At 33.7% G+C, this 24,726-nt stretch overlaps 2 protein-coding genes across 3 annotated transcripts in view; one reads left to right on the top strand and one right to left on the bottom strand.

Annotated features, from left to right (window-relative positions):
- LOC141460656 (uncharacterized) overlaps nucleotides 1-24,726 on the bottom strand; it is a 96,543-nt gene that overhangs the window by 18,749 nt on the left and 53,068 nt on the right. The gene's annotated exons all lie outside the window — the stretch shown is intronic.
- LOC141460654 (uncharacterized) overlaps nucleotides 1-24,726 on the top strand; it is a 66,063-nt gene that overhangs the window by 8,259 nt on the left and 33,078 nt on the right. The gene's annotated exons all lie outside the window — the stretch shown is intronic.

The following is a 24,726-nucleotide window of genomic DNA, read 5'->3' as shown; positions in this document are numbered from 1 at the left end:
ACATTTATACAAGTAGTTATTAAAAAAAAAAAGAAGGAATATGTTGTCATGTAACACGACATTAACCTTAATACAAGTAGTTTTTAAAATGACGAATCGCTCATTAATGACGTGCCAACTGTCAATAGTGAATTGATTTGTTCAGACCACTTTTTCATTAATTATTTTTGTCAGTCTATTTTTGGATAACGTGATTGTTCATTTCTGTTTCACCTGCTAATTTTTTCTATTTTTGAGTTCATTTGTTCGTAAATTAGTTTTGAGACCTCCGTTATTCCTGAAGTTTTGATCAAGGTAGTCTTTCAAATCAACTAAAACGTACTTGATAATTTCTGGGTTACTTTCTAGATCACTTCCAGTCTCTAAAACTTCTTGTTCTACCGAACTTTCTCTCTTGAATCTCTTACTACCCATTTGATCTCCAAATTTCTTCTTCCCATATCTTTGCTGGTCTTCCACTCCTTTGTTTCAAGCAAGCAGAGTTCCATTTTCTCACCATTTTTTGGCCACTTCCAGAAGTTTATTTTTCCTCAAATGCCAGTTAAGTCATTTAAGCTTTCCTTGGTGTTTATTTTATTCCTTAAATCCTCATTCTCCATTTCTATCCTTTCGCTTGCAGCACCTCCAGGAATCTGCTGCTTTTTCTGGCTGTGTAAGGGTGTCACTAGTTTCTTGGCCATGTTGAGCTCTCAAACACAACTTCTTTTTCACAATTCTCTTATCCAATACCAATTCTTTCATTTTAAGATGAAGATCCTGTATCCCAACACCAAAAAATGGGATAAAATTGACAAATATAAAGAAATTTCCGTTACTTTCAAGATTGTTCTACCAGTAAAAGTAAATAGGTCAACAGTAAAAACAAACTGGAAATATTTTCCTCTATACAGACGTTAACATTTGAAGAATATGATGACCAGGTTATAAATATAACCACTTGGTGAATATAACCACGTTCACACGCTCTCCAGTGGCCGTCATCATAAATAGTAAAATAATGATTACTGTTCTTCTCTGTGTATCTACCTGGCGGCGAATGTTCACTGCTCAAAGGAGTGTTCACGATGTAAGGATGTAGTTGTTGTTCACCCACTTTATGCTCACAAAAAAGGTCATTCTTAATCGTAAATACAAACAAAGATTCCTCTATATAAAATCACCATTTGTAGAAAATACGAACTGTTTATTGTGCGTGAGAAATGTTACATTTCCAGAACAATGTCTCCTTTTTAGAGGAGCATTTTTTTTTTCTTTCTAGTCCTTAACCAATTAAATGTAATTAACATTAAGTTATGAGTATTGAACTATCGTCCAGTAACTGATATCACTTTGCTCTTAAAGTATCTTCAATACTATTTTGTAGAACATATTAGAAGTGCTGGTATTTGTGCTCTACATATTATAAGCTCAAATCGGCTAGGAATGCGAAATACGTAACCCCACTTATGCTCTGTCTGACTTTGATACCATTATTGCATCTCTTCTTTCTGTTTCAATCTCACAACCTTTTATCTTTTGTAAATTCATAACCAATCAGAAAAACTATCATTTTTTAAATACACAGCTAGTAATTTACACTTCAACTTAACTTTGATTGATGATAAACGAATCATGTCTCGAATCAGGAGTTCTTAGTGAAACCTAGAAGAAGAAGAAAGAGTATCAATAGTTTCCTTATGCAAAAAGGAATCAATTAATTCTGGAAAATAGCATAAAATTCCGATGTTTTCAACCTCCATAGCGCAGATGTTTCATAGTATCTTTGACCGGTTTCAGTGACTACAAATTTACAAGAAGAAAACATAAATGAAGTTGAAATCTCTATAACAAAGTGATAAATCTCCGAAAAACTGGTCACGAATACAATAAAGATCCAGCACTGCGAATATAACCAAATTTTCAATTATATAAAGTAGTTTGGACTGATAATTATTTTGTATTTCTTTGATTTTTTGACCTTATGATTGCCCATACTACGAGGGTCGTTTGAAAAGTCCGTGCAAAAATAAAAACTACTTAATTTTTTGGGGTAAACCTTTTTTATTTTTCAACATAGTCTCCTTTTAGGCCTATACACTTCGTCCAACGCTGCTCTAGTTTGTTCATCCCTTCCGAATAATAGGATTTGTCCAAGTCTGAAAAATAGCCATTCGTTTCTGCAATCACCTCCTCGTTTGAATAAAATCTTTTTCCCGCCAGCCATTTCTTCATATTGGGGAACAAATAGTAGTCCGAGGGAGCCAAGTCTGGAGAATAGGTGGGATGTGAAACGAGTTGGAACCCTATTTCCATTAATTTTGCGACCACAACTGCTGAGGTGTGAGCTGGTGCGTTGTCGTGATGGAAAAGAACTTTTTTTGTGGGCCAATCGTGGGCGTTTTTCTTGCAGCTCGGTTTTCAAACGGTCCAATAACGATGAATAATATGCACCTGTAATAGTTTTACTCTTTTCCAGATAGTCGATGAGGATTATTCCTTGCGAATCCCAAAAGACAGTCACCATAATCTTTCCGGCCGAAGGAACGGTCTTCGCCTTTTTTGGCGCAGATTCCCCCTTGGTAACCCATTGTTTAGATTGTTCTTTGGTCTCAGGAGTGTAGTGATGTATCCATGTTTCATCCACAGTGACGAAACGACGCTTAAAGTCCTGCGGATTCTTCTGGAACAGCTGCAAACCGTCCTTGCAACACTTCACACGATTTCGTTTTTGGTCAAACGTGAGCAATCGCGGCACCCATCTTGCGGATAGCTTTGTCATGTCCAAATGTTGATGCAAAATATTATGTACCCGTTCATTCGAGATGCCCACTGCACTAGCAATCTCACGCACCTTCACTCTTCTGTCATCCATCACCATATCATGGATTTTATCAATGATTTCTGGAGTAGTAACCTCAACAGGGCGTCCAGAACGTCCAGTGTCACTTGTGCCCATATGGCCACTCCGAAAATTTTGAAACCATTTATAAACTGTTCTAATGGAAGGTGCAGAGTCACCATAATGTTTATCAAGCTTCTCTTTAGTCTCCTGAGGCGTTTTGCCTTTCATAAAGTAGTGTTTAATCTACACACGAAATTCTTTTTCGTCCATTTTTTGAAAATCACTCGACTTCCTCGATTCAAACGAATGCCAAACACAAAGAAATAGACCGATCTGGCTGAAACTTGGTGTGTGTTCTTCCAAGAGATGCTACTAACTAAACATAACCTCGATACGCGCCAGTGGTGCTATCTCTCTGACTTTGCACGGACTTTTCAAACGACCCTCGTATTGTAAAGGAATTCGGATTAGTAACTGTTGAATTAAAAAGTTAATTTTTTAGTTTTTACGCTATGCTATTGTTGGTTTATTTAATTAGAAGTTATTGCGATTGTTCAGCTTTTCTATTTTGATTCCTCGTTAATAATATCCGTTTTAAAGTCCCCTAAGTCTTTAGGGGGAAAAAAAATGGTTTTTGAAAATCTCGTAAGATCGTAGCAACTCCATATTTCGATATCTCGAATTAATATCACCAATAGAACTATTATTAGATTTTTGTAAAAAAAAAAGAACCACTGAATCGATTTTTCAGTTTTTTATGATTCACTCGAAATCTACTACCAACAATTTTCTTTTAACTTAAACTGCTTATGTTCTTCGTACACCTGTAGAACCATTCTTCAAAGGAAAATGCTACTAATCCTTTGTTTATTTTGGAAATAGATCTTAAGTTTAAAAAATAATCATTCTTTTACAAAACAAACTAGAAGTTTTGATCGAATGTTAATCCGTTTATTGTTAAATAACATTTCTGAAATACTTTTTGTGAACCAAAATTAATGGCTGGCTTTACTTTTAGCAACATGAGATTTAGCATTGAATATTAGCCAAACTTTAGCGTCTCCGAAATAAAAGAATATTGAACGGTTTTTTTTAAAAAGCTTTCTGATCTACTTACTAGTCACTCAGGTGAGCAACAAAATCACTTAACTCCGTTCTGTGAAAAGATCACTTTATTTATTCCTTTGACGAAGCTAATAACTTATACATTGCTTAAAAAAAGGTTGCATATACATAAAAACAAACTGATAGAACATAATCAACATTAATCACAAATAGGATAGAAATTAATGATAATGAATCCATATATATTCATATGTACACATGAAACAAAACCATCTGATCAATTCATACGTTCAAACAGACAAAAACACAGGTCCTTGAACGCAGTGAAATACTTTGAACCCAAAGAACTTATAATGTAATGCAATACTATAAGTATGTGGGTGTAAAAAAAAAAAAAATTATTTCTCTTTGGGCTTTAAATATACATATATAAGGCGTATGTGGCGTTTGTAAAATTTGTAATCGTATGAAACGTCCATTGTATGGATTTGCCAGAGCAGAAACAGGTGGGTAGAATGGCTTACATCTCAGGTCCAGGATTACCATATTTAGTTAATCCTTCGTACAGGATTTCTTTTTTCTTTTTATCTTCGTATCTTTGATTTAAACTTTGTCAATAAATTTTTTAACTAAATGGCAATAAACTTTGGGACAAAATGTATCGGCAGGAAGTTAAAAATGTACTGAATTTATTTTTCAGTTTATGAAGATTGAATGGCAAATTATTTTTATTTTTTTATCCTTCATGTTGGTAGCCATGAAAGCCTATTACTTCCGACTGAGTTAGAAACTTATAGAAACTTAGCAATATCCGTTTATTTTTAAATGTATGATGCTATCTCTCACGAAATGTTAAACAATTGCAAAAACCATTTCTTTATTCAGTCCTTCAAAATTGATATTTTGCTATGAACTCCAATCTTGTACGATCAAAAATACTCTTCCCTAAAACAAAAATTTGATATTATTCGCAGATTCAGAATTATTAAGCTGCCTTTTGTGATTATTTCACGCTAAGTAATGTTTTCTACATGTAAATAAAACGGAAATGATTAGTTCTTAGTGTTTATTGCGCTGAACTGCCCACTCGGGGATTCTGGATTCGAAGTTCAGCCGTTTAAACCTTAAGAATTTTCTCTTTCTAGGGTTCCTTTACAGCTCTCTGTCCTCTCTGTTTTATAATCTACATCTTATACTTATTCTGGGTTCTGTCCATGCATTACAAGAGTCCCTGATGTTACATTCTTAAAAGGAGTGATTGAGACGTCAAAAATAAAAGGAAAAAAAGCTAAACTATAATAGGAAAATAGCCTTGATTTCTAGGTTATCTACGCTATTTACAAGGAGAAATATCCTAAACCCATTTTAGAACTCCAAACAAGTAAAAGGAATACTACAAACGTGGGCAGTTAGTTACATTAAATTATCCAGATAGAGTCTGCTCGCTCCTGCTAAATTAAAATGGAAATATATGTAAGTAGAACTTTAAATATTGCTTCGCTAGTATTGCTATATGAGTATGGCTGGTGATGATAAATGCAATTATGACGTCATTATTATCATATCGAAGCGAAACACATTGTTTAATTACACCAATTATAATTTCAGCTAAACAAGCTGGCTCTGTTAGTAGCGTTAGTTCTTCTATTGCTCTCTCATACTCTTCCTTTACATTACTATATTTCTCTATTCGTTCCTCCACACTTTTGCGTGTCAGTTTGCAGGAAAATGTAGCAATGTCTGGGCTAGAGATGTGTGTGAAATTCATTAAAATCAGGCTACATAAAATAAGTGCAGTTAGTAGCACGAACTGCAGTAATAAAACATCACTTTAATTTGTGAAATCTTCTGATTTTAATCGCATAAAGTATCTGACGTTTGCGGCTTATAATTATACGGTTACTGTGAAAGCTTTTAAGAAAAAGAAAAAAAACTAGAATATCAAGTTAAAATGCAAAATAAAACAGACACCTACGTCAAAAATTAAAACGTCTTACGAAAACAAAGTTCTTAACGAAAACAACTGACTAATAATATCAATCGTTTAATCTAAGATTATTTTTTAATAATTACGTTGCTTTGGAGGAGCCCACAGTGGAAAGTGGTTAGCGTTTGCATTATAATTACCGCACGTGTAGGTGGCTAGCTTGGCGGTGAAACTAGGAAACCCGTTACGTGAACAATTTAAATAAATCTCCCCCACACACTTCACCGCCATTATAATACTTTTACAACTAAAACAAGTTAGCTAAAAAAAAAATATATATATATATGATTCCAGCTAATTAGAGGTTGCATTCAACTGACGTCACTAATAGGAACTAACACTAGCTCCACCGCATGAATTTCTAATTTCAATTAAGACCAAACGCTGCGAGAGAGATTGTATCTTAAGATTTTGAAAGATTATTGATTTCCCAAATGTAGATGACAACATTTGATAATCTCAATATTGTTTTTCGTTTTAAATAAGTTAATTATTTTTGAAAACTAGTAAATTGAATGTGTCATTCAGTTTGAAAAATGCCTAACCTATTAAATTACTTTTTGTGTGCGTTTCTTTACGACAGGAAAAAAAAGCAATTAATGTTAGCTAAAGATTAAGCGAGCCCCTTTGAATCTGTCAAACTGAACAAACTGCTTTTTAGGTATATTAAATAATAAAGGCATGTCATGCTGAAAAGTATAACATTAGGACTAGTCTGTCACATTGCCGAAAACAGCAAGATTTGGTTTGCCTAAGAGTCTAGACAACTAGTCTGACGTTTAGTCGAGAATTTCAATTTTGGAAACAGATGTATTAATTACCGCATTAGTGAATTGGTTTCCTTCAGTGCGGTTTACTTTCTCTTACTCCTTATAAAAGGATATTCAGCGGTCGTGACAATTTGTATGAACAGAAGTAAAGATAAAACGCTCATTTATCTAATGCAGACCAAATCATTCACGGATCATAGTTGGGAATTGGTAATCATCACATTTGCCACCACCGATATTATAAACAGGTCTACATTCTTTTATCTAGAAGTGTAAATAAAAGTTATAATAATTCCAATAAGAGTCAATTATAGACCGTATTGTTCTCTGAATTCAGTTTGCTGAGAGTCACAAAAGTTATGAACTTTACGGTTTCTTGCTTAATTTTGAGGCAATCTTCAAAAGTGTGTTATGTATTATTTATAGTAAAAATCTGTCAGAATTTCTATACAATACCAACTATTAGAACTATTATTTGAACAATTATTCGTGATTCTAAGATTGGGGGCAGGGACAGAAATCTAAATATTAGAAAAAAAGGCAAAGTTATGGAAGCTTTGCACTTGTTCACTAGTCAACTAACGCCTGTGAAACTTGGACAATTTTGAGGAGATTCTGTTAACGGCTAGCGGTAACCTAAAGAGCTATGGATAGGAGCATGCTGGGAATAAAAAGGATACAGAGTTAGAATAGAAGAAATCAGAAAGATTACTGCAATGGTAGACATTTAAGAGCAAATTTAAAGATTAAAATGTATAATTGGGCAGCATAAGTAGCAAGTTATCAGAACAACAGATCTTCGAGATTGTTGGCAGAATGGAATCTAAGTTATAGAAAAAGGAGTATAGAAAGGCAGAACAAAAAGTTATGACGAGATAATGGAAGTTGCAGGAAATAATTGGATGAGAAGTGTAAACAACCACGAATTGGGGAAAGATTTTGAAGAGATCTATGCTTAATAATTTGGAACTGGTTTTATTTTAAAGTAATTTACAGTGTACCAGTGGGAATGATAGTAAAATGAAATACATGAATAGTTTTTGCTAGTAATATGCAAATTTAAAACAACTCAATATATTCATGAGTGTCAAAACATATAGGCTGATCATTTTTTTTTTTAAATATATTTTTTATTTATATTTACACTGATATTTATTACGCGATCAACATAACATAGATGTAAAGCAATATGCAAATCTGCTAAACAATATTTTCACTGGCTATGAATAAATTATTTATTGTTTAATTTAAACGAACGAGATTTTTATTTCTATTTTCTTTAATTAATATTATATTATATTGTATATTTGCCATAAAATATATAGAAGTAGAAAATTAATATAATTAATGTTAAAAGTTAATGGATCCAAATTATCACTTTAATTGAAGTTAATGTTGTGCATTGTAATTTTTTCACGAACCGTGGTTTAATACATAAGCAAATTTATTTGGAACTTTGGTAGTACCTAATTCATACATTTTGTGCATATATTCTATACAATTGACAAGGAAAATTTAGACATTTCAGTGTATTGCTGGGCTTAGAATCCTTTTGTTTAACTACTTAGGGGTTCGCCTACTTTCGAACTGGGAAGTACTAAAACCGTCGGATGGTATTCATTATATTGATGGTAATTTGATGGCTGAGCGGTTAATGTGTCCAGAAAAGTTGTGTTACCTACCATTGCAGATCTTTGGCAATGTATTCTATCTGGTCTCATCTTGGATATTAGATAATACTATCTAGCTATTTCCTCCCTACAAAACGGTAGCAGACATCTAGCTATTCTAGAAATGAAGACTAGGACTTTTGAGAGTGTAAGATTCAAAGAAGTGTGTGCACATGCAATTATCCGGGCCAAAAAATCCAAAAGGTAAAATGGTTCATGTCTGTTGTTCATTACACAGTCCACATAATCAATGTTCTTCGCATAAATGTTCACTTGTAGTAAAGGTAGATGAAAGGAAAAATTTCTTGATCATCAAATCACACTTAAGAGTAATTTTACATAAAAATTCCTCAAGAATTTCCTCTGAAGTCAAATATTTAATCTAAAATTTAATCACCTAAATTGTTATAGAACAAATTCGTGCAAATATTCATATCGAAATTTTTTAGAATTAGGTCAAAACTATTGAACATTATTGGCTGTTTACAATATTTAGTCGCCTTTTACCAAGGTTTGTATCCAATTATAATACTAATTATAATATTAATGTTTGTAAATATGGCGGAGAATTTTATTTATTTATTTGTCAAGGTTCTTTATTATATTTACATAAACTATGTGTCCTTTTTGATTTAGTAGAAATAAATATGAATTATTATGTGAATCATTATTGCCGTGGAAATCTCCTAAAAAGGAAACCTCACCATCAGTTTCCTTGATTAAGTGATCAAAAATACAAAAACAAAAAACAAAGCTTCGAGAAAGCAAAATTTAATGGACAGACATAAATTTACTTGGCCCAATTTCTTTTTTTAAATTAACTTGAAATTTAAATTGGCAAAATTATAAACTAACTTTAATGCTATTATATGCTGTGCCTTAAAATCAAATTGAAGTAGTTCCCCTAGATATCCCATTTTGAGTCAATATGCCCTGAGGAGAAGTTTCAAACCAAACAGATATATGTCTCATAAACTTCATTCCCAAGTCAAAATTTCTATACGTTCTTTGGGCTAACGAACTTTCTTTTAACACGGAATTTCAGAAAAAAAAAAACTGTAGATATGCTCGAAAAATAGCACTTTATCAAAACAATGGGGCAATTTTGTAAGAATGACTAGCTGGCATTATCTCCAGAACTAATACATCGTAAGAATTGTACCTTAGAATTAAATCTAGTGGATTTTTTGAACTATGAAAAGTTTAACTTCCGTGTTCTTCTAAACTAATTCATCAAACCGAGTATTTCATAATCTCACAATCGGAAATCTACACGATAACAATGTTTTCTTACCAGTAGAAGTTAAAAATAAAGATAAAGAATACACAATTAAGACAAGAGCATACCGCACCTTAAGAGAGTGGTCTATGAAGAAGTGGGTGCCAGTGGAACATTGGAAGAATGGAGAACTCCATGAGGAAGGTCGTAGTAGAATCGATTCAAGGTCGAGGTCGACCAGTTCGGCAGTCCAAACAACTGCTTTGATGCTGTGTGGTAAATTCATTTCTGAGTGAATGGCGTGTGGCCATTCTACTATCTCGAATTACATTTGCATTGGGGAAGGCTTGGTGTTGGTGTCACTGTTTTAAATATTTTATTATTATATTATTTCTTAATCGTTAAAGTAACTCTTTCGGCAAAAATAGGAACTATTATCACAAGTAGTGGTTTTTAGATCAGAACATGTACCGGGTTGTGTTTTCCTGGCACAGCAGCCTGTAAACGTTTACTCCTAATAAGGGAAAACTTTAATAAGAGGAATTCGTACCAATCGTTTTGGCGACCTTTCACACCTGGTCAAAGGAATCGTACCGCAAATCAGTGAATTCAAAGCAGTCAGAAGGGATACAAGAGATTGTAGTCTCTCCTTCTGTTACAGCACGCACAGAAACTGGATTCACTGAGTACAGTGGAGATGTTTTCTAAGTGACTATGCAAATTCAGGCCAGATAGTCTGCGTGAAAACACAATCTGATCTTTTTTTAATACCATCAGAGTTTTCAGTCATCAAAGTCCTGCAAAGCTTATATTTTTGGTTAAAGATCAATTTAAAAATTACGCCGAATCTAGTTTTTTTGCAACTTTATTTGCAGTACAACGATACAAGAAATCAATTTGAATGAATAGTCGGATTATTTTTGTTAAACAATTTTTAGATAGACCACTTTTTGGGATGATTATTCTAGCCCTACAGGATATTGTAATAACAATTAATAATTGAATTAGTAATATTAATTTTCCAAAAGTAACCTGCTCTCTAGAAGACCTAAATAATGCAAAAACCTATCCCCTTTCTTACTGGCAATTTCAAGAAACAACACAATTTAGATGAAAAATTTAGATGAAATGAAGGAAAGATGAAAATTTCATGAGAGTTTTTTTTGGGGTAAAATTAGAAGAAAACTACTTAAAACCCATATTTCCGATTATCACAGCTTCCCGTTAATTAAGTTTTTTATTCTTGATGAAACATTTTAAGTGCTTTAAATCTTAGATAAAGAAAGCAGTGCCACTTCATTACTCTGAAAAGAACCATCTCACTGATTAAACTCTTTTCAGTTGAAATTCCCACAACACTTAGGTACACGTGTGTTCTATATTTGAACCAGACAAATATGTTTTGAATTTAAAGGAAAGATACCTCTACCGCTCCCAGTGGGTATGTGTATAATCCTTGTTTTTCCAGAAGGAAGAAAGTATAATGCCAATTTCAGTCACTATTTATTTATTAATCAAATTCCTTCTATGAACTTAATGGTTCTGATGTCTTAATTTGTCGCCTCATCTTCTATCTTCCTAATGGCCAATTAGTTTGTTATCGGTGATGGGGTCATTACTGTAGAAGCTGTAGTTAAAATGTATTAAATCCATTCTGCAATCTGCAAACATAATCTTTTCTCGACCATTGCTTGACGTGGATCAAGAATTCGACCAAGCGTGACGCCCAAGAATCTTGTGGGGAAAACATGTCCTTCAATGTATTGCTTAATCTTTAAATCATATCTGACCAGTAGCTTTTACCAGGATGTCTTTCTTAGGGCATACTTCAAGATTTATTGCAACATGTATTCTACATGTTCGACCGAATCACGCTGTTCTGCACTTCCGCCGATTATGAGCTTGTTTCAAGCTTTGGCCCCACAACCGCTTCATATTAATCTATAATCGTACACAAACTAGAGTCTTGGGCTAAGGTAAGGCGAATCATTTGAACTACAAACCAATAACGGCATACTTTTTGTCCGTTAATCAGTTTCAACTCAATAACAAACCTTCTCTCGAAGTTAGAACGGTACGTAGAGATTAGATTGGCCAGCGACTAAATTGGAATCCACGAACGAGACTAAAACGAAACGAACTAAACAAACGAAACAATTCGACTGACACTTGACTACAAAAGATTGATTTCAAACTGCAAACCCAAACCTATATGAATTTATTATCACACACAAACTGTGTGGTTCCTCATTAGATCCAATTCCTTCTAAAACATAAAATTCTATTGTACATCATGTACCCAACTCTCTCCACAAATACGAGGTGTATTCAAAAAGTAACGGGAATTTTCGTTTTTTGAAAAAAATATTTATTTATTCATCTACATTAATATTGTCGCCTTCAAAGTAGTCCCCTTCGCATACAATTTTTTTTTCCAATCCTCGAAACACTTCTGAAACTCGATCTTTGTGATAGCTTTCAGCTCTTTCAGCGATTCGTTTTTAATGTCATCTATGCTTGTAAAACGACGGCCTTTTAATGTTCTCTTTATGTTTGGAAATAGAAAAAAGTCACATGGAGCCATGTCTGGCGAATATGGAGGCTGGGGCATCGTTAAAGTTTTGTTTTTGGCCAAAAATTCACGAACAAGCAATGAAGTGTGAGCAGGTGCATTATCGTGGTGCAAAATCCGTGAATTGTTTTGCCACAAATCCGGGCGTTTTTTTCGGATTGCTTCACGCAAACGGCGTTGAACTTGTAGGTAGTACTCCTTATTGATTGTTTGACCTTGTGGCAAGAATTCATGATGCACTATGCCATTAAAATCGAAGAACACAGTGAGCATAACCTTCACATTCGACCGCACTTGTCGAGCCTTTTTCGGTCTTGGCGATCCAGAATGCCTCCACTGGGACGATTGAGCCTTAGTTTCGACATCATATCCGTAAACCCATGTTTCGTCACCTGTTATAACACGTTTCAGTAGATCCGCATCGTTGTCGACTTCATTGAGTGACTCTTGAGCAACTTCCATTCTCCGCTGTTTTTGTTCGAAATTCAACAATTTTGGAACAAATTTTGCTGCCACACGTTTCATACCCAAAACATCCGAAAAAATTTCATGGCATGAGCCAATTGATATGGCAACATCATCAGCGACTTCTCTGATTGTGATTCGGCGATCGTTCATAACCATTTCTTTCACTTTTTTCACGTTTTCATCGGTTGTTGATGTGCTTGGACGTCCAGGTCGTTCGTCATCTTCAACGTTTTCGCGGCCATCTTGGAAACGCTTATACCACTCGTAAATCCTTGTTTTACTCATAGCAGACTCACCATATGCCTTTATTAACATTTCACACACTTTATTTCATTTTTTACGCAAAATTTAATACAAATTCTTTGATCCATTTTTTTTAACAAACAAAAATCGCCAAGCTCGAAAAACACGTCTAACCTTAACGGCTGCCACTTAAGAAGTAAACAATGAATATTACTGAAAATTTTATCGTACTTCAGGGGCATGTGTACCAACATAATAAAAAAAAAACATTTTACAATCAGACTCTCCAAACCCGCGAAATTTAAAAATTCCCGTTACTTTTTGAACACACCTCGTACACCATTTCATAAGCAACAGAATCTGTAAAATCTGAACATGAGAACTTCCGCAATAACTTTGCTCTAATCTGCTAATTAAAAAATGAAACATTAAAGTTTCGGACATTTATTGTACATTTGTTTAATCGATCTTTCAATCTTTATTCGAGTCTATCTTTACTACGAATTGATTCAACAATATTACTGTTTGAAATTGAATTTGTTCACTGGAATTTTAAATTAAGAACTAGTCTCTTAAGAAAAGGAGCCCACTTAGTTACAATTCAGTCTTTAAGAACAAGAAAAAGTAGCCAACGGCGAATTCCGAACCGCCCTATCTCATGAACTAACAATCTGGACCTAGGATAAGGGCTGTGGGCATCACCAGCTATCCTAGACACTTCATCATCTTAACCCCATTTTCTGATAAATCTGTCTACGCTACGAACCTTTCTATAAACCTAGCAAACCCATTTTATAAATGATTAATCTTTTGATTAAAGCTTCAACATTATAAATAGTTGAAGGAGGAACCTAGATCAGTATATTTTTGTACACTCATTTAGGAAAATATTTTTTTTTTTAGAAGGAAAAGGAAAAGTACTACCATATTTTCCGCTGACCGAGTTAGGGGAAAAACATTTAGGTCGTACCCTTCTCCGACGTTCATGTTGGAGGAAAAATAGAACATTCTGGAGTCAATGTACGGAATAAAGCATATTTATTTCAGTGACCTCATTTCCTCTTCGCCTTTTCCTAGCCTACATTTATCCCATTTGGTTTTCATTATACGTATATATGTGTGTGAGCATTCAGTGCCACTAGCATTCACTTCCCGGAAGCTATTACTTCTTACGCGATGTTCACTCATCGTAAGCCTCTCTTGAAATAGAAATTTTTCTTTCTCTAAATAATGATAATTTCTTTTTTTCATTTAATGATTAATCTGTATTTTGTGTTTGTGCACAAATTATTGATATTAATCTAGTAAGGTAACTTTATGGTCAATTTAGATCACAAAACTCGTATTTCTGAACTTAGATTTGCAGCTTGCTGAAAAAATCTAATAATTACCACAAAAAGGAAACAAACTAAGCTCCTCCAACTGAAGAACCTAAACCAAAAACTGTTCAAAACCCCAGATAATTGATAGAGGATGGAAGTTACCATCTCTATCTTAAAAATAAACCCTGAAAAAAAGGAGTCTGATAAAGGTCTCTTCTTAAACCATAATGTAAACCCAGAAAGGGATCCAATCAGCAGTTGGAGAACTGATCATGACAGACTCAGAATCATTCCTCATCCACCAGTTTAGGAATAAATAAAACTGGCGGACTGTAACGATATTGGCTAGCTAGGACTATAGACGATCTCATTTTCAGTACCTAATTCAATCTTGAAGTTTTGGTTCACAACTGAAATAATAAATAATTCTATTTAAGTTCAATTTTCCCGTCTTTTCTTTAAACAATTGCTAAGTATATTAAAGAAATATTTCCATTCATATTCCACTTTTTGTATAGTAATTTTTATAAAAGTGAATATCTTCGTATTTCGACTGAAATTGAAGAAAAAGAATTTGCGTAGATTTGCATTCTTTTACCAATAAACTACTGCTGACATTTCATTACTTTTTTAGTGGAACTTCCGTTACTGTAACTGAAATTTCTTTAAAAATAACAGGTGAGTTATTTATAAAACAAAATGATTCATTTCAACCGAAAAACAAACTAATCTGAGTCATGAGAACTTGTTTCAACCTCTTTTTTTATTAGTCATTAACCGACTCAATAAACCTTGAACCTGTTGGTTACAATGCTAGGGCGTTTTTAAAAAGATCACAATGCGTCTTATAGCTTAGAAATATTTACCACATTTGAACTTTTTCTGCTTGGTTTTGATTTTTAATTTATATATTCGGACTTTTTTGTTTTTTTAATTCTCTTTTCATCGTGAAATGTCTGATAAAAACTAAGAAACTTTATTTATTAATGAATTGCGGTGTAATTGGAACAGTCTTTATATTTATAGGACAAAAATTAGATGGCCATCTGACGAACGCCAAAGCTAGTCACGAGGCAGCACATAGAAAAATGAAATTTTCTAACTATGCCTTCAATTCCCAAGTACCTAATTTAAAAGTAGGGAACAAGCTAGCCTATTTATAAATACAGATCACTTTTAGTTACAATAAACGGAATTTTCAGGTTTAATCAGTTTTAATTTCGTTAATATTAAGTGGGCTATGAAAAAAACATCAATTTCACAGCAGCTGTTTCCTTCGAATTAAATTTCATTGGCAACTTTTCTCAATTTCTCGATTTCCTTGATCATCCTAAAGGCCATGGATGCATTAAGCTCTTCTTTATTTTTTATTCTACAGGATTCTGCGAGATTTACCTGGACCACTACTTCCTTTGATGAATTCTCTTCTGTCGTCTAAACTAGAGGAATCTTTATTGCCAATTTTCTTCGAATATATTGTTGTTTTAACATTCATTTCTTTAATTTGTACATTTTGTATTCTTTCTATAATCTAAGATTACAAAGCTAGCCTTCTAGGAATGGCAGGTAGACTACAATATTGGTAACAAGAGTACATTTGATAATTTCATAATGCCCAAAAGTGCCCAGACGTTGAGTTTTTCTAACGACAGAGTTAGTTAGAAGATTGAGATCTAATAACAACAGTTTGGGATTCATATCTGCACAGAATTGATAACAGATCTTCAGCGCTTAGTGCAGAGTGCAATGAAGTAGAAGTTCTCAAACATATTTTAATGATACGCCTTCGCTATACACAAATGAAATCAAGTAAATACGCTTTAATTTTATGCAAACATTTAAAGAACATTATCATCTCCTGCAATCCATTGTAGAGTTTACTAATAATTACGACTGTTCTTGAATCGGTGTAACTGGAATATAGCAAATGTTGGGTACAGTCGCGGAGGTTAAATGGTGATATGAGAGTTCTATTAGGTTCAGTTGATTCAGGAAATCATCTGAATAACTCAGTAGTGAGTCTACAATTTCAGCCAAACATTTTAATGGAATTATTATGCCATTAATCTCTCCAAAAGTTAAACTTCTAATTCGTCTTTTAGTAGGTAAGATCTAAACTAAAAGAAATTATATAATTAGAAGTTGCTCAAGTGGTATATAATAAACTCTTTCTGTAGAACTCTATAATCTAAATTGATACCTCTTCAGTTTGTGTAGCCTCTTTGGTCGGAAGTTAAGGCTTTAGGAGATAAAGGCTGGTGAAAATTACTGAGTAGTTTATATTTTAATAAAGTTAATAATGCCGAGTGAAAAATTGAAAGTGGCTGAATGAAACGAGTTTTAGTTGTGGGTCACCAATTTCCAACTTACTGCAATAATCTGTTTCATTATTACATATAATTATAATGAAGTAACTATCTATATGAGTTAGAAAAAGGAATTATTCCAATTAAATATAATAAATAGCAATCAAATTAAATTATAATATTAGGTTTAAATGTTTTAATATCATGGTGCCCATGATGAAAGAAATCTGCTGAATTTCAAAAGAATTTAAATTGTTAAGAACCATATGTTTTAGCATTGCTTCCTAGATCTAACATTTGGAGGATTCTCAGTGCTTGCTTTTTAAACAAAGATGTTACTTTAATGCAGCTGTACACATGCAGCTAATCTGTTCGCTGGTAAATGCGGGCACAATGTATCACAGAAAATAACTTTTTAGCCAAAAGATATCGCTAAATAATATTATCTCTTTACTTCTAACTTCGTAAGATTGCAATCTTGGGTGCCTACACTATTCCATTCTTGTCGTTGAGTTTTGAAAGTTATCGATGAAAGCAAAATGCGGTTGCCATAGCCTGCAAGTTGCTATGCCTTTTTGTCGGATTCATCTCCCCAGATTCATAGTTTGGATTCCCTGCTGGGATTTCTTGTTTCTCTAAGTAATGCAGTTCATAACAGATATGTTTGTAAGAAAAGTGGTAAAGTGTTTAAAGAGGAAAAAGAGGAGACTTTTAGGTTAAATTTCTACTTAAGCTACTTGTAGTCTAACATACTTTAAACGCACGCAATCAAAAATTATATAAGACTCCATCAAATTATTTATAACATGTAGATAATTTTTTGTATAATTTGCAAAATATCAGGCCACTTATTATTAAATTAAGTATTTTTTGTTTAATTATACAGAAACCAGATCGTTATCATAGTTGTTAAGATAAATAATGATTATAATTAGTCTCCTCGTCTTTTTTTTTGAGGCGTAACAACTTGTACCAATCAAAATTCTACTCTAAATTACAAATTTATTTAGCTCTTAAGACATCCTTATTATTCAAATTAGATCGTTGAAAAGCACAGCTTGCATTCACATTAAATATTTGAAAGCAGTAAGTATACATATATGATCTATTCTATCGAGAACATTGGAGATAAAGATAAACTGCAATACATTTCCCTTCATTCTAGCCCTAATTTCATTATTTTTCCATCGTTTGTGAACTTCTGCTTCCAAAATAGGTCGACCTAATGTATATGATCTAGCTCTTACACAAATATTGGAGATCAAAGACAAAATGCAATACATTTCCGTTCATTCTAGCCCTTATTTCATTATTTTTCCATCGTTTGTGAACTTCTGCTTCCAAAATAGATCAACAAAGTATGTATAATCTAGGTTACCTAACGATATCAGTTATGAAAGTCCAATTATGCTGCTTTGCTGGTCTTTTATCAGTTTTCTTTGATTTCCTTCCACTGTTTTTTGAAGTTCTGTACCCAATATTGATCAATAATTTCAAAACGGTCGCTCCTTTTTGCTTGTCGGCTGAGGTTTCCTTTAATATCTTTTCTTCATCTTTCCATTCGACATTAATTGTGAATGCACAATTAATTCTATACATTAATTTTAAAATTCCTCCTTTCCAGGTATTCGTATTTTATCTTGCAGTACTATTACATCGTACTCGTTTAACTGATGCTATTGTTATTTTATATTATTTTGATTGTTTACGTTCAAGTATTTACCCAATTAAAATTATAAAATATAAGACTCTATAATTTGAACATCATTTTCTTAGTACTCTATAAAATATCAGGCTGCTAATTATGTTCAATACATATAACTATTTTTAAATTATATATGTAAACACTTCAAGGTAAATGAGTAAAATAATACATAAGATGCAAACAGGTATGACTGGAAACTACAAGTATTAATTGTGATTGTGTTGAAAAGGCAATAAAAGGGCATGGTAACCGCCTGCGGGTTAAATCTCTTGAATGCAAATTATTTTTGATCTTTTTTTGTGTTCTGTGTGGTCAGCACTAAGACTGAATGCACGATGTAGAACAGGTAAACAGCAAATACGATCGATGTTAGACTAACGGTTATCTCACGGAAAGTATTTGCATTAAATTACTCTCTACTACTTCAAGTTGTCTACACTGAAGAAATCAACAACAATTCAGTCTTGGCTTAGCCCAATCTATGTTACCACCTTCAAATGAAATTCTACTTGGGGGCGGGAACAAGTTGTTTGATTGATACGCAGGTTATTGGATGTTTGCGTGGTCTGTTATTTCTCAAAGTAAACTACAAATTTATCGATACCTTATCATTAGTCATTTTATTTCATGTCCAAATATGTTAACATTGTAATATATTCGTTTATATCAAATTTGAAAATAAATACGTGCTAGACAGATAAGAAATGTGCCCTCTATGTAATAAAAATGATCCAGATAATCTATTCAATTTATTTTTATGTACCCAATTTATTAATGGAACTATGAACAATAATGTTTGAACAAAAAAAGACAAATATCATCATTGATTTTATACATTGTAGCTTGCATATTTCTGCATGTTTCTGATTTTCATCCATTATCAGTGTTTGTTTCAACAGATTTGTGCAGAGAATTTGATTTCCAGTTTCTTTCAGTCATATTCTGCACTTGCTGAGTCTCATTCACTCAGTGAGATATTATCCAGATCGGCGGATCCATTTTTACAAATATGTATGTTGACAAAAGTGTTATCTTTACAGAATTAGTTCGATTTGTTCAATTTAGATTTAGATATTGTAGAAAAACTAAAGGACGTTGGAAGAATTTTTGTTTTAATTTCTAATCTAAATTCAGTAATGTTATTTTTAAGCTCGTCAACTTCTCAACTTATTGAAGCCTGGAGCTTTTTTTCAGTGAACTGCCGGCCCCGTTATAGACAAACTGTTCATCAGTTTGCTGTGAGATGCTTAAAGGAAAAGCTTGAAACTAAATTCGAAATCAGTATTTCCGCTTGGGAATTCAGTTCGTTACGAATATGCTTCCCTACTAATATTATTAATAAAATTTACGCTGCGGTTGGTTTATATTTGTTTTACAACTGTTATGTTCTCTTTCTGTTAGTATTTTTTTTAAATTTTTATGTTCTATTTAAATATTATTTACTTCCTCATTTACTTTTAATAACCACTTGTGCGGACATATTTTCTGATAAATAAGTAACATAACAAGTTGGTTAGTATCGATCGAGTTCATACAATGGAAATATGTGGCTAAGTTTACAGAATGGAAAAAGATAAGATATATATTCTTTTCTCTGTTTTTTTTATTAATCTTTTATCGAATATTTGCAAATCATTTCACAATAATTGAATTTCGACATTTATTGCATTACGCAAACATATGGTGACATTGGGATAGCAGATTTTCGGATTCTGGAATCTCTTTTCCTCTCTTTCTCCTACTCTTATTTTATAAGAAATATTTTAAGGGATTATTTTGTCTGTTCTTAATATATACAGACGCTGCGGTCCTACCTTTAAATACAGATTTCTTCACCACCATAGTTAGATGAATGTATTGCTCGTAACCTCAAGGGCACTGTCCAAATATCTTCAGTACACTGAGTAGGTATAGTTGGTTGTACCGCTTCTCTATTTTGGTAGAACATTAAGCGAGCATTACTATTAAAATTGTTTATAACAAATAAAAAGTAGCTACACACGGGATTCGAACTAGGGATCTCACACTTAACTAATCTTTTGAAAGCTTAGTTTTTAAATAGTATTTCTACCGCTTATATGAGTTAATCAGACTACAAGAATAACTAAGGAGTCAGAAGTTATAAAAATAATAATCTAGATTAGACATTTCAAGGCAGGTTTTTCCCAATTTTTCAAGTATTTTTTACTTTTGGGCTTTACGAACCAAAAATTATTTTTAAAAATAATGATAAGATAACATCGTTTCTTGCTTTTTGTTCCTGGAGTACTTACCAATTAAGTTTGAAAAAGACAGACATCTTGTTTTGAATTAGTTTATTGTTAGGATATTGACCTGTCTAGAGAGTCAATCAACCTTCTATTTATGCGTTGGGCTGCTAAGTAGCATTACCCTAAGTATCGAACCAAATCGATTCTTCTTTTTTTTTGTTAAACATATTTACGAAGGTGTTATCAGCAGCCTTTCTCTCTCTAATTTGGTCTTCTATACTTTCAATCCCTAATATTCAGCACTTTAATGCTAAAAAGACTGAACAGTTTAAGCAATATTAAACCCGTTCTTTTAGCATAATATTTCTGGATAAGTAATCTCTAAAACATGCAGGAAATTGGTTAATTCATTATCTCTGGCTACAATGTACTCTCTTTTTCTGGTTGGCACCACAGACCTCCAGAAAAAAATCTTTGTTTTCCAGTGATTTCTGTCATACGCCTTTAACCACCTCATCCACTCTTTTCTGTCTTCCTCTACATCGTCCAGGCATCTTTCTTCTTCTAGGAATTTCTGATTCCCTTCTTCGGACAATAAAGAACATCACTAACAAAAAGTCATCTTGAAGGCCACGAAACTCTTGGTATTTCCTAATTCGGCTGAATTCATTTTTAGGAACAGATCCACTAATACTAGTTCTGAGTATACAACATTCCCAGACACATAGTCTGGTCTAGGTCAGTTTTTAGGGCCTCCGTAACTTCATTACCATCTTATTATATTGTTGTAATTAAGAGTATTTTTTGTAGAGCGGCAAGGACCTAGATTTTAATGTGCCTCTTGAGTCTCAGCCTATATTTCTTGTTTCAAGCTATTGTCATCCAAGATCAAAGGTTCTAGGTATTTTCATGAATTTTATTTTTAAAAAAATAATATTCTTAACGAAAAAAATCATATCCTTCTTTTATAGATTCCTGAAGAACTTAATAGTATCCTAACATCGTTCACAAGGAGTTCTGAGGACTTCAATGCTCTTATTTCTTGAAAGGATCCTGCTAGAACAGTTTTTACTTTTAGCTACGAGGTGGTATTAACCACCTACGCCGGATGTAGCTTGCATTTATCACAATTACAGTTCTTCTTAGATAAGCTCTAGTTAGTTGGCGAGAGCCTTATTGTAGGTTTCTGATGTTACCATTTAATTGAATATTGAATGTTTTGTGACCAACAAAGATACTTTCAATTCCAAATTCTAGAAAAAATTATTTAATAACAAACTATACTTTGCTTGCTTAAAGTATTAGTGATTCAGTACTGTAGCTCTACATAAGCACAAAATTGCTAAGAAAGAAAAGTTACGCAGAAAGAAAACTCAATGGAAAAAATAGCAGAGAAAATAGATTTATCTTTTCTTCGGGAGGAGATTCGACAATAGAGCTGAAGACATATTTCACTATTAGGCGACATGTCGAGAAAAAATATATAGTAGGCGCAAAGTGTGCCAACACTTGTGACTTATACAAATGGCTTCGTGCCGGAATTAGGGTGCTGTTATCAGCTTAAGTAACTTGGATCTAGTTCCTGTTTGTGTAATAATACATTACCGATCGATACTCTAATCTGGGCTAAATATTAGAGCTTAAGTTAAGTAAATAGTAGCTCTAACTACCCACAAGCTGCAGCTAATCAGATAGTTTTATAGTTCATAGCTAAACTAAATTACAAATCTTTTCTGAATGTTCGATCAATTCTTTCCTACTTCTCTTCTTCAAGTTTTATCTTCCAAAATACTAGCTTTAAAATTCCCTTTAACCAGTATATACACGTCAAACCAAACCGAATCTCTAAGGTGCATTCGACGTGTATACTCGTTGTGAAGAATATAAAATCGCCATTAACTATAAAAACTCGAAATTTTAATAAAATACAATAAGAATATTATTTGGCGGGATGTTTCCCTTTATCTTACCAATAGAACTGCGGTGGGAGTCAGCCAAATGATAAGTGGTTGGTACATGTTTGGTTTCCGCATTAGAGATTGGGAATTAGGTACACAAATAAAAGCTCTCAACCCTTGTGCAATGCCGTTTTTACCTTTTAGGTAGAGATTCAGACCTCAGTACGAGCATGATTTCATTTTGCACAGAATTTAAAGCTCTATTCTTCCTTGTAAAAGCTCTTGCCTCTCTAGTTAACTAGAGCAATGCATACGTGAAGCGGTGTAAGATTTTTGAATGAGCACACAAGCCCAAGACCCACAGAAATTGCAAGTAAAAGTGTTTGCAGTGACTATTATGACGTTGTAAACTTTTGTTGTTTTGCCCTGCGTTCGACGTGTATACACGTCATTGTTTGATTTTAATTCCGCACACTGTGGGGGCGTTTTTTTAAACTAAATTCCACGCTTAACTGGTTAATATGAATATCTAGTAAAACTCAGTCTTAAATTGTAGCTTTAATGTAAAATCACGAGTTAAATTAAGCTTTGATAAGTAATACACTCGGAGTTTTAAAGTTATTTCTTAGTTTATTTTCGATTACACTGTCTTGTTGGGTTCGGAAGCTAAGTTTCAGCTTATTTATGATATTTTTTTCATAACTACAGCCACGACATCATACCAGCTGAGCTGTCTTCAGCCCGGATGAGTGTCCTCTATGCCAGGACGGTCCAATGGGTTCTGATCACTTTTAAAAGGAAGTAGTAAAGGTTGAGAACCACTGTACCAACTTAATTGGAAGAATGATATCATAGAACTCTAAAATGTTTCTATAAATAATTTTTTATTAGCTAAACTAATAAAAAATTATAATAACAACAGCAGTGGGGAAAGTTCATCCATAATTCATTAACTACTTTTGGCATCAATCCTCTACAACAAGCATTATCTCAGCTGTAATAGCCTCGCCAGACACTTCATGACCTAATCACTTATTGCGCTACCAGGGGGCGACACCTTGCGGTGCTGAATGTCAATTAACTTATTGAATTTTATTTTATTTTTTTTTTATTAACTTGATGTAAAAGGAAGTTTTACAAACGTGCCAAAAGTTAGAATTAAGTTTTCAGGTAGTCTGTCACCATTTTGATTCATGACTCAAAAAACTAAACTCATGAAACAATAACAGATATTCCATTTTAATATCATCGCCACTGCTATTCGCGCAAGCGGAAGTGATTGAACGGTCGTATCAGTTTTTGCCCGAGTTACTGAATAATTAAAAAGTCTACTTGTTTTGACGAATCAATTCAAATTGTCTTTACTGAACAAAAAGAACTGTATGCAGCCCTACTTGCCTTAATCTGGGGAGAAGTACGAGGGTCGTTTGAAAAGTCCGTGCAAAGTCAGAGAGATAGCTCTGGCGCGTATCGAGGTTATGTTTAGTTAGTAGCATCTCTTGGAAGAACACACACCAAGTTTCAGCCAGATCGGTCTATTTCTTTGTGTTTGGCATTCGTTTGAATCGAGGAAGTCGAGTGATTTTCAAAAAATGGACGAAAAAGAATTTCGTGTGTGGATTAAGCACTACTTTATGAAAGGCAAAACGCCTGAGGAGACTAAAGAGAAGCTTGATAAACATTATGGTGACTCTTCACCTTCGATTAGAACAGTTTATAAGTGGTTTCAAAATTTTCGGAGTGGCCATATGGGCACAAGTGACGCTGAACGTTCTGGACGCCCTGTTGAGGTTACTACTCCAGAAATCATTGATAAAATCCATGATATGGTGATGGATGACAGAAGAGTGAAGGTGCGTGAGATTGCTAGTGCTTTGGGCATCTCGAATGAACGGGTACATAATATTTTGCATCAACATTTGGACATGACAAAGCTATCCGCAAGATGGGTGCCGCGATTGCTCACGCTTGACCAAAAACGAAATCGTGTGAAATCGAAGGACGGTTTGAGCTGTTCCAGAAGAATCCGCAGGACTTTAAGCGTCGTTTCGTCACTGTGGATGAAACATGGATACATCACTACACTCCTGAGACCAAAGAACAATCTAAACAATGGGTTACCAAGGGGGAATCTGCGCCAAAAAAAAGGCGAAGACCGTTCCTTCGGCCGGAAAGATTATGGCGACTGTCTTTTGGGATTCGCAAGGAATAATCCTCATCGACTATCTGGAAAAGGGTAAAACTATTACAGGTGCATATTATTCATCGTTATTGGACCGTTTGAAAACCGAGCTGCAAGAAAAACGCCCACGATTGGCCCACAAAAAAAGTTCTTTTCCATCACGACAACGCACCAGCTCACACCTCAGCAGTTGTGGTCGCAAAATTAATGGAAATAGGGTTCCAACTCGTTTCACATCCCCCCTATTCTCCAGACTTGGCTCCCTCGGACTACTATTTGTTCCCCAAT

The sequence above is a fragment of the Rhodnius prolixus genome, unplaced genomic scaffold (genome assembly GCF_049639745.1).
Source record: "Rhodnius prolixus isolate KJV_2025 unplaced genomic scaffold, Rpr scaffold_6, whole genome shotgun sequence".
Classification (NCBI taxonomy): domain Eukaryota; kingdom Metazoa; phylum Arthropoda; class Insecta; order Hemiptera; family Reduviidae; genus Rhodnius; species Rhodnius prolixus.
Note: the sequence above shows the minus strand (reverse complement) of the source record. Positions and strands in the feature narration are given on the sequence as shown.